Here is a 12,987-nt window from a genome sequence, read left to right as displayed (position 1 = left end):
TCGCTACGGTTACATTTATCCTATTAAGGAAAGATCAGAAGTTTTAGACAAGTTTAAACAGTTCAAGGTTGAGGTAGAAAATCAACACGATTTGAAGATAAAGATTGTTAGATCAGATCGTGGGGGGGGAGTACTACGGGCGCCATACTGAGTATGGACAGGTCCCAGGGCCTTTTGCAAGGTTCCTAAGAGATAATGGTATTGTTGCTCAGTATTCAACACCTGGTGAACCACAATAGAATGGGGTCGCCGAAAGGCGAAACAGAACGCTAATGGACATGGTAAGGAGTATGCTTAGTTACTCTAGCTTACCATTGGGTCTATGGATGGAGGCTTTAAAAACCGCTATCCATATACTCAACAGAGTCCCTAGTAAATCAGTGGCTAAAACTCCATATGAGTTGTGGACTGGCAGAAAGCCCACGCTCAACTACTTTCACATATGGGGTTGTCTAGCAGAAGCTAGAATATTTAATCCTGGACAGGGAAAGCTAGATGAGAGAACCACTAGCTGCCATTTTATTGGCTACCCTGAGAGATCGAAGGGTTATAGATTCTACTGCCCGGGTAGACAAACTAAGTTTATAGAAACCAGACATGTCATTTTCTTAGAGGATGACATGATCAAGGGGAGTAAGGTACTCAGAGAGGTTGACCTTCAGGAGAAGAGGATGTATGTCCCGATTCCGATGGTTGAAGAACCATACTTCTCGATACCCGCTGAGGTTCCACCAATAGTCATACCGACTGTGAGTGAAACCTCTGCTGCAAATGTTGCATCACCTAGTGCAACTACTACAGAGCAAGATGCTTCACCTTCTGCACAATCTGGCCCTTCTCAGCCGGTTGCACAGGAGAGTTCAGATGACAGTGGTAGTATTGCGCCAAGTGACGCACCATTGCAGGAGCCCGAGATCGAATCAGAACCAAGTCTTAGGAGGTCGCAGAGGACCAGAAGATCTACGATTCCTGATGACTATGAAGTCTATACAACTGAAGACACAGAAAGTGATGAGATATATATGAGTGAGGACATTGATGCAGAAGGTGATCCCACTACATATGAAGAAGCTATGAGAAGTAAAAATTCATCCAAATGGGTTTCAGCCATGGAAGATGAATTAGAATCCATGAGAATGAATAAAGTTTGGGACTTAGAGGTCATTCCCCAAGGAGCCAAAACAGTAGGCTGCAAGTGGGTCTACAAAACCAAGTATGACTCCAAAGGGAATGTAGAAAGATACAAGGCTAGACTTGTGGCCAAAGGGTTCACACAGAGAGAAGGCATTGACTATCATGAAACTTTCTCACCTGTCTCAACGAAAGATTCATTCCGGATCATTATGGCTTTAGTGGCCCATTTTGATCTAGAGCTCCATCAGATGGATGTAAAGACAGCATTCCTAAATGGAGAGTTAGTAGAAAACGTGTACATGGCACAACCAAAGGGTTTTGTCGTGCGCAGTAAAGAACACATGGGATGTCACTTAAGGAGGTCCATTTATGGATTAAAACAAGCCTCCAGACAGTGGTATATCAAGTTTGATCAGACCATCAGAAAGTTTGGTTTCGAGGAAAACAAGGAAGACAACTGCATTTATGCAAAGTTTAAGAAAGGAAAGTATATCTTCCTTGTTCTGTATGTCGATGACGTACTTTTAGCTAGTAGTGATAAGGATCTACTGGCAGAAACAAAAGGGTTTCTTTCCTCGAATTTTGATATGAAAGACATAGGGAAGCCTCTTATGTTCTAGGAATAGAAATTCGCAGAAACAGACAAAAGGGAGTATTAGGACTCTCACAGAAGTCATACATAGAAAATGTACTAAAGAGGTACAATATGCATAAGTGTAATGCTTCGCCTAGTCCAATAGTCAAGGGTGATAAGTTCGGGGAATATCAGTGTCCCAAGAATCAGTATGAGAAAAACAAAATGAAGTCAGTACCATATGCTTCAGCTATCGGAAGCATTATGTATGCTCAAGTATGTACTCGCCCTGACTTAGCATTTACCACCGGGATGCTTGGACGCTATCAGAAGAATCCAAGCATAGATCATTGGAAAGCAGTCAAGAAGGCTCTAAGGTACCTGCAAGGTACTAAAGGTCTCATGCTTACGTACAGAAGATCTCGTTCCCTACAAATAGTTGGCTATGCAGATGCTGACTGGGGAGGGTGTAAAGATACACTGAAGTCCACTTCGGGGTATATATTTACACTCTCTGGGGGAGCTATTTCTTGGAAGAGTTGCAAACAGACAGCGATTGCATCGTCGACAATGCACATTGAGTTTGTGGCTACGTATGAGGCAACTGGACAGGCGATGTGGATGAAGAAATTCATACCCGGATTAAGAGTGGTTGATAGCATAGAGCGACCACTGAGAATTTACTGCGATAATGAGCCAGCGGTATTTTTCTCCCATAACAATAAGTCAAGTGGTTCTTCCAAGTACATTGACATTAAGTGTTATATTGTTAAGGAGAAGATTCAGGATCAAACTATTGAAGTTGAGCATATAAGAACCAATCAGATGCTTGCGGATCCGCTCACAAAAGGCCTTCCACCCAGCGTGTTTAGTAAGCACGCAGCCGGCATGGGTTTAAGGGAGTGCCTATGATCTTGAATCACAGGGGCTACAGATTGCAACCTAATAAAGTTCTTTCGTTCTAAAACAGGGGAGCATGTTGTAGTCAATGAGTGCGGTGATACTTAATTGATCATTGTCACGCATTGGTCTCTATGTGTAAACTTGTCGAAGGACGGAATTCAGAAAAGTTTGAGTGTGAGGTATGTAGAGAACAAAGGGGAGATTGTTGGGATGTGTCCTCTACACGAGCCGGTTAACAGCAACCGGGGTATTGCAAATCCTAGCCGTCTAACCGCGCCCCTGATCGGGGGGGCTATCCTAACCGTTGGTTGCAGCCCCCGGTCACACGACGCCATATAAATACGATTAAGGGGGCCGACGGGTTTAGCCAACGCTAACGCTCGACCACAAAACCCTAATCGACATTCCACCAGGTCCCCATCACCTAGGCGCTCGGAGTGACTGGAAGACTGCGATCTATGGCGTGTGATCCGGTGATCTCCCCAACGGGAACCGGATCTGACCCTCCCCCTGCAGGTGCCACTGGAGGAGACGATCCACCGCCGACCAGCGACGGGAACCAGTCTCCTCGCCGGAACACGCAGGGAGGCGAAGGAGGAGGCGGGTTTGCGCTGCAAGACGCCGCCGCTATGGCTGCTGTGATGAACAACAATGAAGGTATGTACTCCTGTTCCTCTCAGTAGAATAGATCTACTCATCATCGAGGAATTGCAGTTACGGATTGGTATTCTAGGGGCTTAAGAATCGATCCTAGGCACCATAGTTTCTAACACGACCTCGATGAAAAGCAGTAAAAATGTAAGAGGCACGACAAAACCGTTTGAGGGTCACTTCCTAGTCACAGAAATCGATCCTAATACCGGCGAACCACTGCAGCCAGAAAAGAATACAGAGAAATTCATACACCACTGTGGGGCTCGTGTAAGGGACAGGCTATCCATGAATGGAAAATGAAGAAGGATGCTCCTCATATCACTTTTGTTTCTGACCAAGATAAGGACCTTCCTTAGGATGAAGACATTGCACATTTCGGTCTACCAAGTAATATTGACGAAGATACAAAATAATTAGTTAGAAGCTGGAATCTCAAGAAGATGGCCACACACAATTCCAGAGCTGGAAGAATAAGTTGTACAAAGACTTTGTCAAGAATGAGTGAACTCCAGATTTCAATGCGAACAGCCTGTATAAAAAGTTGATGGATGACTGGCCCAGATTTGTTAGGTATAAGACCTCGGAAGAGGGTGAGGTAATATCGAAATGGAACCAGCAGAATGCGCAAAAAAAAACCATCATAAAACGGGATCAGGTGGCTACAGGACTGGCATTCCAAAGTGGGAAAAATGGAAGAAGACCTGCTTGGCAAAGGGATCGCTCTACAATCACTCGATTGGCCCGAGCGGTCCCAGCATTGGTTTTTCGCACATGGGGGATCACTGACTAGACCCAGAGACCGGACGTCCGGTTTTTGGTGGGGCACTCGCAACGCCAGCACAAAGACTTATCGAGATTCTAAATGCTTCCACCAGTGGTGAGTTTGAGCCGAACCAAGAGAAGGATGAGCTGACGTGTGCGCCCTCCAGACTCCAGAACACCCTGGGCAAACGTGAGGCAAAGGCTTGATTCCGTGGCGGCATGGCTTCCCTCAGGATGCTGAGACCTATAGAAGCCGCCAGCGAAAGAAGAATGAGGAGGCAGAGTGGATCTGCAGGCTAGAGGAGGCGATGCTTGAGTCACAGGAGTGAGAACGAATGAGGGACGCGATGATCCAAGAGGAGGTCTCAGACGACAAGTGGTGCTACAGTGGGGTAGCCAAGGGCAGTCACCATCAAAGCAGCAGGGAGTCAGCCCCTCTTAGCGAAGAAGCAGCTGCACTTCCACTGTGGTGTTGTTGTTGCACAGGATGACGCATTGCTGCACTTCCCCATAATGACATCACTGATCCTTTTACGGTATATATGTGAGCTACACATTCCCATGGGGGATAGCACAGTCCTGGTGGCGCACGTACGGTTTTGTTTCTCCTATGGACCCTAACATGACACCAAGAATCCATGGGAGTTTAATTCCACCTGGATATTATCGAGTCAATGTGGATAGAGTTATCAGCGCCGCCCATAGGGGAGTGGCTAGATCTAGACATTGCTGGAGGTGATGGGGAGAAGACCCGCCTAGATGAAGAAGTAGAGCATGGAGTAATTTTGTGGCGCAAGCGCTACATCATTATTCCTCCCAGTGTGGTGGCTAGGGTACCCGTCTCCTCCTCTTCCAGATGATGATGGTGCCATCCATGGCACGGGTGCTTCTCTGTCTCCATCTCCATCTCCTACAAGGTCGTCTCCCCCTCCTCCATCGCCTCCTATGTCAAAGAGCCATAAGAGGCCCCTGCCCCCCGATGATGTCCAAGCTAAAGAAGCAGAAAGCTAGCTGTCGCAAGCCCTCTCCAAAGAAGTTGGCTAATGAGTCTGAAGAGGAATCAATAGTGGCGGTTCAAAGGGATGTGGATAACTAGAAGAAAGGTGTAGCGGAAGGAAATGCAAAGAAGAGGGAACTTGAGAAAAACCTGCCTAAGCCGGAGTACATAGCATGACAACAACTAAGGAGAAAAGTCACCCTAAGGGAGAAAGAACAGCGTGACACACGTAAGTCCCCGCCGTTGTCGGACTATAACCGCTCTTCTCTCGTAAAGTCAGCTCAGGCGTATAGGACGCAGAAAGGGAAGAGTGCAGCCAAAGATGTTCCACAGCTCGGGATGTAATCTAAGCAATCTATCCCGCCGCTAGTTGTTTGATGTTTGATAATCAGCTTCTAGCAGCGTACGGTCAACAAATCGATTCGGAGCAACTCGAAATATTCCTGGCCGACGCATGTATGTCAACGGCATAGCTCCGCGAGATTGCACCGATGGAGACACTAGAGCATGATATATTCCGGACCTATAAGCGGGGCAGGAGTCTAGTCGGCAAAAAGGACTGGCCATCACTGGGTACGCAAATGTTCAACATAAACCAGTGGTACATGAATGCGTGCAAGAGGAAGGAGCAATTGCTTGTTGTCAGATATAAGCCTGAGCATTGGTACTTTCATGGCTATGGAGTTATGCATGTTCTCTTCGATGAACTACACCCACTATTACATCGACAGGCTTTCGACAAGTCTCATGAGCTGCTGGTGTCTGTAAGTAATTCTTTCTATTGAAGTAACTTGCTCTCTCTCTCTCTCTCTCTCTCTCTCTCTCTCTCTCTCTCTCTCTCTCTCTCTCTCTCTCTCTCTCTCTCTCTCTCTAGGGTCCACGTAATGGAAGCCCTGGGCTTCGGATAGTAGAGAGAGCCCCAGCCGCGATCACGCACGGGTGTTTACGCTGGTGTAAATCGCGCGTGGGTGCGGTCGGGAAGCGCGTTTACGCTGGTGTAAATCGGGAGCGCGGGTGCGGTCGGGTGCGGCGGGTCGGGGTCGGGTGCGATGGGAAGCATGTTTATGCTGGTGTAAATCGCGCGCGCGGGTGTGGTCGGGTGTGGCGGGTCGGGGTCAGGTGCGATGGCAAATATTGCATAAACGATGGCCGGCCGTGTGGTGGTGGGACCAATCGCGTGCGATACGGATCCAGTAGTTAAGTTTCCATGCGAGGCAAAAAATGTAGTGTACAATACAACAAGTGATTTGAGATAATTGTAGCGTAAAACGCAACAAGAAGTATCGTAAAATTCATTTGATGTACAGTGTACACAGCCTCGCCAGAACAATGGGTGTATATGTATAGTCTACAGACTCCACAGCCAAAGAATGTACATCTTAGACAACACTTTTACTTCTCGTGATCTTCCTCCGTTGTATAGAATGATCCTACAAAAACACAATAAACTCAGTTAATACTGGATGTTGTATGCCACAACCACACTAAAGTAATACTAGTAATATGCAGCATTTGACAACATACTTGAAGTAATACTAGTGAGAACACACTTGAAGTAATACTAGTAAGAGGCAGTATTTGACAACATACTTGAAATAATACTAGTAACAGGCAGCATTTGATTACATACTTGGTCAGACATTAGACATGTGATATATGCTTGGTAAGTATTTGACAACATATACAACAAGCAAGGATGAGCACTTGTAATCGACAGCCCAAAACTACGCACTAATCATAATATAATTTGGGAGTGGGAATGCAGGCTAGTCATCTATCGACTACCGCAATTTAGTAACAATCCAAATGAAATAATATTTTATACTAATAAGGTAGACATATTCAGTAAATAATAACAAAATAGATTATTTATGGAACACTAAAACCAAAAGAAGACGATGCATATCAGTTAACTGACATAATCAAATTACATGGTCATAAAGAGGACAAAATGGCCAGCAATTTTAAAATATGCATATGCAGAATCCTGACTTGCCAACACAACAAAAAGAGGACAAAAAATGATTGCGACGCCAAGGCAAGGGGTCTTCCTCTGCATTAGAGGATGAATCGTCAAAATCACTAACTCAATACAGCGCCCAAGAGATTGTATTGACTTTTACTTTTATTCAGTGTATCTGATCTTCTTGATTACATAAATCCTGACCAAGAGAGCAAGGGGGGATATTCTGAGTCTGGAAAAAGGAGATACTCAAGCATAAAGGTCGGTTACCTAGGGAAAATATCCTATGCAATCACTTATCCTGGTGCAAGCATGCAATCAAGCGATCTGGTGCATCCGATCTAGATCTAATGGTAACTGTTATTTTACATTTAACCCCTTCCACCTGAAATCTAGTGTCTATTTTACATTTAACCACTTCCATATGAAACCGTTGGATCTAGACTGGATGCTCTGGATAGTTTGATTACACGCTTGCACCAAAATGAGTGATTGCACAGGATATGTCCTCGGTTACCTATATTTTGTTCTGCCTTTATTTGTTTTTTGTCTAAGAATTTATTCATCCATCCTTATTCTGTCAGGTTTTATCTCATTCAAATGAAAGTTCAAATGGAACAAGCCCTGAGATATCTCCAAGACATTCAAATCCCATTATAAATGAGGAACAACAAGTTAAAGAGCCATCAAAAGATGACAGTACTAAAATTATTTCTAAAGCTGAAAACAAGTTATCTCATAACCTAGAGATGGTTGGCAGCCTGTTGAAAGACCTAAATCAGCTGTGTCCAGGAAAACAGATGAAGCATTATCGCCCAACCACTAGAAACGTTTATGACCCTGTTAGTAATGACCCAACGAACCCCCAATAATCCGAAACGAGGCCAAAGACGAGACCTTGGTTCATGATGCTCCTATCCATATGCAAATTTGCAAATGATGTTCACCATTAGTTCATACCTTGGTCAAGTAAAATTTGCAAATGATGTTCACCATTAGTTCATGATGCTCCTATCCATATGCAGCAGCCCTTTCCAACAGTAACGAGCAGCAGCGTCGTCCTCTTCTCTCTACCCCTACCTGGAAAAAAAACTTTAGCTACATCACCGACAGGTTTCTGAAACGGCAAGCAAGAAGGTTCTACAGAGGTACACACTAGAGAAACAGGGGCTCTTCTCACGCGTCTCGGGCGACATCGCGCTCAGGATCTACCTCGTCGGAGATGATGTCAATAATGAAAGCGTACAGGTTCCCGCTCCTCCCAACCAGCAGCTCCTCTCAACTAGCAGCAGGAGTCCGTCGCCGCAGCCACCACCAGCGGAGACCCCGAAAGGATGGTCAGGTCCGCCTTCGCACCATAGCAGCCATCGGTGGAGCAGCCAGTGGCAGCCGGGAACAGCGCTAGCAGCGGATCAGGCCCAGGGGACGAGCACAAGGCACGCCCTCCTCGCATCTTCCGCTCCATGCCAACAGCCGAGCCCCGCCGTGGCCGCGCCTCCTCCGCCCGGCCAGACGGTCATCATGCCCAAACCCGCTGCCTACGCGCCCTCCGGGCCCTGCCTTAGGCCTGGTCGAGACCAAGCCGCCTCTGCCAGCCAAGATGGGCCCGCGAGCAAAGCAGCGCGCGGCGATGGCAGTCACTCGAGGTCTTGGTTGTCGAAGTCGTCAGGGAAGGCATTGCCGAGGCCTCCAGTTTGGCAGCGATGCCGACGTAGTACTGGCCGGAGGCGGCACCCACCATGGAGGCGGGCGTGTATTTCCCCAGCGCCATGGCGGTGGACATGGGCGCGGACGGAGTTGCGGGAGGAGGGAGCCGGCGGCGTCGCCATGGGTGTCGGCTGGTTTGAGCACCAGGAGGGGATGGCGGCGGATTAGATTAGGGTTGCGAGCGGTTGGGAGCGCTTGGAATGATTTGGGGGCATACTGTGGATTTGGTCAATCCTGATCCGAGCGGGGCGTGGGCGTGGGCGTGGGACAGGTCGCGTCACAATTCATACGTTTTTTAAAACAGGTATAAAACAAGCGTAAACGTTTATACAGCTAATCGTAATGACACGTCGGGTTGACCAGGTGGACGCGGTCTGTTAGCGGAGAATGGGGCGGACGTCGGTCAGATCAGCCAAGGTGGGTGTGGGCCGTGGGGGTGCGGTGGCTAGGGCTTTCTCTAATTAGAGGAAGCCCAGGGCTTCTAATACATAAAGTCTCAAACACATTTACGCAGTAACGTGTGTACTGTAGTTACGCTGGTTTGTACACACATTTACGCAATTTTTGCCTACGGTTTACGACGTAACACAGACAGCCGGTGCTATGCATAGCACACTAGCCGAACTCTCTCTCTCTCTCTCTCTATATATATATATATATATATATATATATATATATATATATAATTTTGTCCTATATATGCAGACATCAGATGCTAGAACTAAAGAAAGCAAAGCAGACTGATGTTGGTTGCGTGGATCCTGATCTTATTTTTAAGGACGTTCACACTAAAATTGAGCATTGGTTACATGAGGAATCTTTTCAGGTTCTTTGACACCCAACATGACAAGACATTGAAACTCTTCCCTTACGGTTTCTGGTTAGTGTTAATGTCTTGCGGACATTTTATTTTGCTTACTCCATGTTGACTCAAGTTATTCATGCTTTTAAACACATGCAGCTTTCACTAGATACTCCTGGACATCGATATGCTCAGGGGTATTATACACTAGTAGAAAAGAGCTCAAAGCCTGCGGCACCCATAAATTATCACTGGCGGTTTCAGTTACCGCACGCCAGTAAAAAAACAGGTGGGCCCGGCTTAGGAACCGCCAGTGAAAATGTATTTCCACTGGCGGTTCTCTTAACTCAACCGCCAGTGGAAATAGGCTATTTCCACTGGTGGTTGAGTTAAGAGAACCGCCAGTGAAAATACATTTTCACTGGCGGTTTTTTAAGCCAATCGCCATTGAATTATGTGTTATAAATACACTCTTCCTCCCCGACAGGAGCTGTAGCTCGCAGCCAACTTTCATTGGAGGCGATTTTGGAGGTCTGGAGTTCACAAAATACAAGGGGGCGAGGTTTTGATCTTCATTTTTTGGAAGAAGGTCGCTAAGAAATGTTGGTTTATGTTTCTTTTGTCAATTTTTGTTCATTCTTGCTCAATTTTAGCCACATTTTTATCTAGGGTTTCACATGTGAGGCAGAAGAGTATAGCTAGGTTATTTTCTCTATTTCCTCAAATGAGGTTGCTTAAGATGGTTAGATTTTGTCTATTCTCTCTCCTTTTTCATGTTTAGTTCTCAAATCAATTTATCCATGACATATTTATTAGTTGCTTAATGAATGGTGCATGTGTTGTATGGAGAGAGAGAGGAAGATAGGTTTGGTAATTAAGATTATTTTTATTAATTGTTATGAAAGGTTGGTTTAATTATATATGTTTCAATTGCCAATTATTGTTCATTTTTGCTCAATTTTAACTACATTTTGAAACTAGGCTTTCACCATGTGTTAGAGATAGGTTTGGGTATTAAGATTTTTTGTTTATTAGTTGCTAGGAAAGTTTGGCTTATGTTTCTCTTGCCATTTTTTGTTCATTTTTCCTCAATTTTCGCCACATTTTTGATATAGGGTTTCACCATGTGTTAGAGATAAAGTAGTTAGGTTGCCTAATCCAACCGCCTGTGACACGCCAGCTTTCACCCAAGGTGTATGTTTCTGAGTTGCGAAGAACTCGTATAGAAAATATGTTAGATTTCCTTCGAAAAATCCAGCAGCCACAGAGATTCTTGCATTGGGCAAGCAACTACTCATGAGCCAGATTAGGCCTTTGGATTTGCCTGATTAGACCTCTCGCAATCATGATTGAAAATATGATCATGACCTAGGTAGGGTTACATCACTAGTAGAGATAAAGTAGTTAGGTTGCCTAATCCAACCGCCTGTGACCTTCGTTGTATAAATACCCCTTCATCCTTCCCAACAGGAACTGTGTAGCTCGCGCGCAGCCCAACTTTCATTGGAGGGCCAGATTTCATAAAATACAAGGGGGAGGTTTTGATCTTTATTTTTTGGAACAAGGTTGCTAAGAAAGGTTGGTTTATGTTTCTTTTGCCAATTTTTCTTTATCCATGATATATTTAGTTGTTAGGAAATGTTGGTTTATGTTTCTCTTGCCAATTTGTGTTCTTGTGTGTTTTATGTTACTTTTTTACAGGTGATGATGGAGAGGACATCCTGGATGTATAACTTATCAAGGCTAGATCCATCATACATATCCGAGGTCCATAGGTTTATTGATATCGCTACGAACCATGCTTGGAGAACAAAGACAAAGCACATATATTGTCCATGCATGGACTGCAAAAATGCTGTTGTATTTGATGACACAGAACAAATCATATCTCATCTGGTATGTCGAGGATTTGTGAAGGATTACATAATTTGTACAAAGCATGGAGAGGGTAGCTCTTCGCCTTATACAGCTGGAAACCCTGCGAACATCGACGACAGATTTCAGTTCGTTCACGAGATACAACAACCTCTTCCAGAGAGCGAACATGTAGTGCCAAATGTTACTGATCATGGTTACGCTGGAGGAAATGAACGTGAAAGAACCCATGTTCTGCCAAATGTTATGGACGAGGAAGATGCAGAGTTGTTAGAGGCAATGTTGCATCGTCATACAGATCCATCGATGTTCTTCATGAAAGGTATGGAGTCCCTGAAGAAAGCAGCAGAAGAGCCTTTGTACGACGAGTCTAAGGGTTGTACCAAAGAGTTCACGACGCTCCGGTCTGTGCTAAAGCTGTTGATGTTAAAAGCTAGATATGGTCTGTCTGATGTTGGCTTCGTTGCGTTCTTGAGTATTATCGCAGACATGCTTCCAAAGGAGAACAAAGTGCATGCTAACACGTACTATGCAAAGAAACTAATCAGTCCACTCACTATGGGTGTGGAGAAGATCCACGCGTGTAGAAATCACTGTATCCTTTATCGAGGTGATGATTATAAAGACTTAGAGAGCTGCCCAAAGTGTGGTGCAAGTAGGTACAAGACGAATAAAGACTATCGAGAGGAAGAGTGTGTTGCATCCGTGTCTAAAGGCAAGAAGCGAAAGAAAGCACAAAAGAAGACCCAACAAAGTTCAAAACTCACGAGCAAAGAAAAAGAAGTAGACTATTATGCGCTCAAAAAGATTCCTGCTTTGGTGATGTGGTACCACCCCGTCGTCAATCGATTGAGGTGTTTGTTCGCTAACCCTGAGGATGCCAAACTTATGAGCTGGCATGCTTCTGATGAGCACAAAAACGATGGGAAGCTTCGACATCCAGCCGACGGGAAGCAGTGGCAAGATTTCAATGACAACCACCGAGACTTTGCCGATGAACCAAGAAATATTAGGTTCGCACTGAGTACTGATGGAATGAATCCATTTGCTGAGAGGAGCAGCAAGCATAGCACATGGCCGGTGATCCTCACCATATACAACCTTCCTCCATGGTTGATGCAGAAACGGAAGTACATTTTGCTAACCATCCTTATTTCTGGACCTACACAACCTGGAGTTGACATGGATGTATTTTTGGAGCCCTTAATGGAGGATATGAAAATATTGTGGGAAACGGGTGTTCAAATATTGGATGAGTATCATAAAGATTCATTCACGCTGAGAGCAATTATTTTTGTTATGATCAACGATTACCCTGCTCTCTTCACATTATCAGGCCAGTTTAAGGGAAAGGTTGGCTGCACAGTATGCATTGATGGAACTGCTTACGTGTCCCTTACTGCATCTAAGAAGATAGTGTATATGAGGCACATATGCTTTTTATTGGAAGGACACAGGTACCGCATGCGAAAGATGGATAAGTACTTCGACAATAATGGTGAACTACTTTCTACTGCTCCATCGGGTAACAATAGAGGTCATAGAGTTTTTGAAATAGTCAGGAATATCAAGTTTGTTTTTGAGAAGAAGACAAAAGACGAAAAACAAGGAAGGAT

The 12,987-nt window shown here is 45.0% G+C and overlaps 1 long non-coding RNA gene across 2 annotated transcripts; it reads right to left on the bottom strand.

The window, feature by feature from the left end:
* Positions 1 to 6,218: 6,218 nt before the first annotated feature.
* On the bottom strand, positions 6,219 to 8,958 carry LOC118472163 (uncharacterized). Of its 2 annotated transcripts, XR_004850083.1 has the most exons (3): positions 8,144 to 8,958; positions 7,948 to 8,067; positions 6,219 to 6,454 (listed from the first exon to the last, which is right to left on the bottom strand). It is a non-coding gene; the product is annotated as an uncharacterized lncRNA (long non-coding RNA). The 2 variants fall into 2 exon arrangements; XR_004850082.1 differs by having other exon boundaries at positions 7,948 to 8,945.
* Between the last annotated feature and the right edge of the window lie 4,029 nt (positions 8,959 to 12,987).

Source organism: Zea mays, chromosome 6 (assembly GCF_902167145.1).
Source record: "Zea mays cultivar B73 chromosome 6, Zm-B73-REFERENCE-NAM-5.0, whole genome shotgun sequence".
NCBI lineage: Eukaryota > Viridiplantae > Streptophyta > Magnoliopsida > Poales > Poaceae > Zea > Zea mays.
This window is presented reverse-complemented; position numbering and strand designations above follow the sequence as displayed.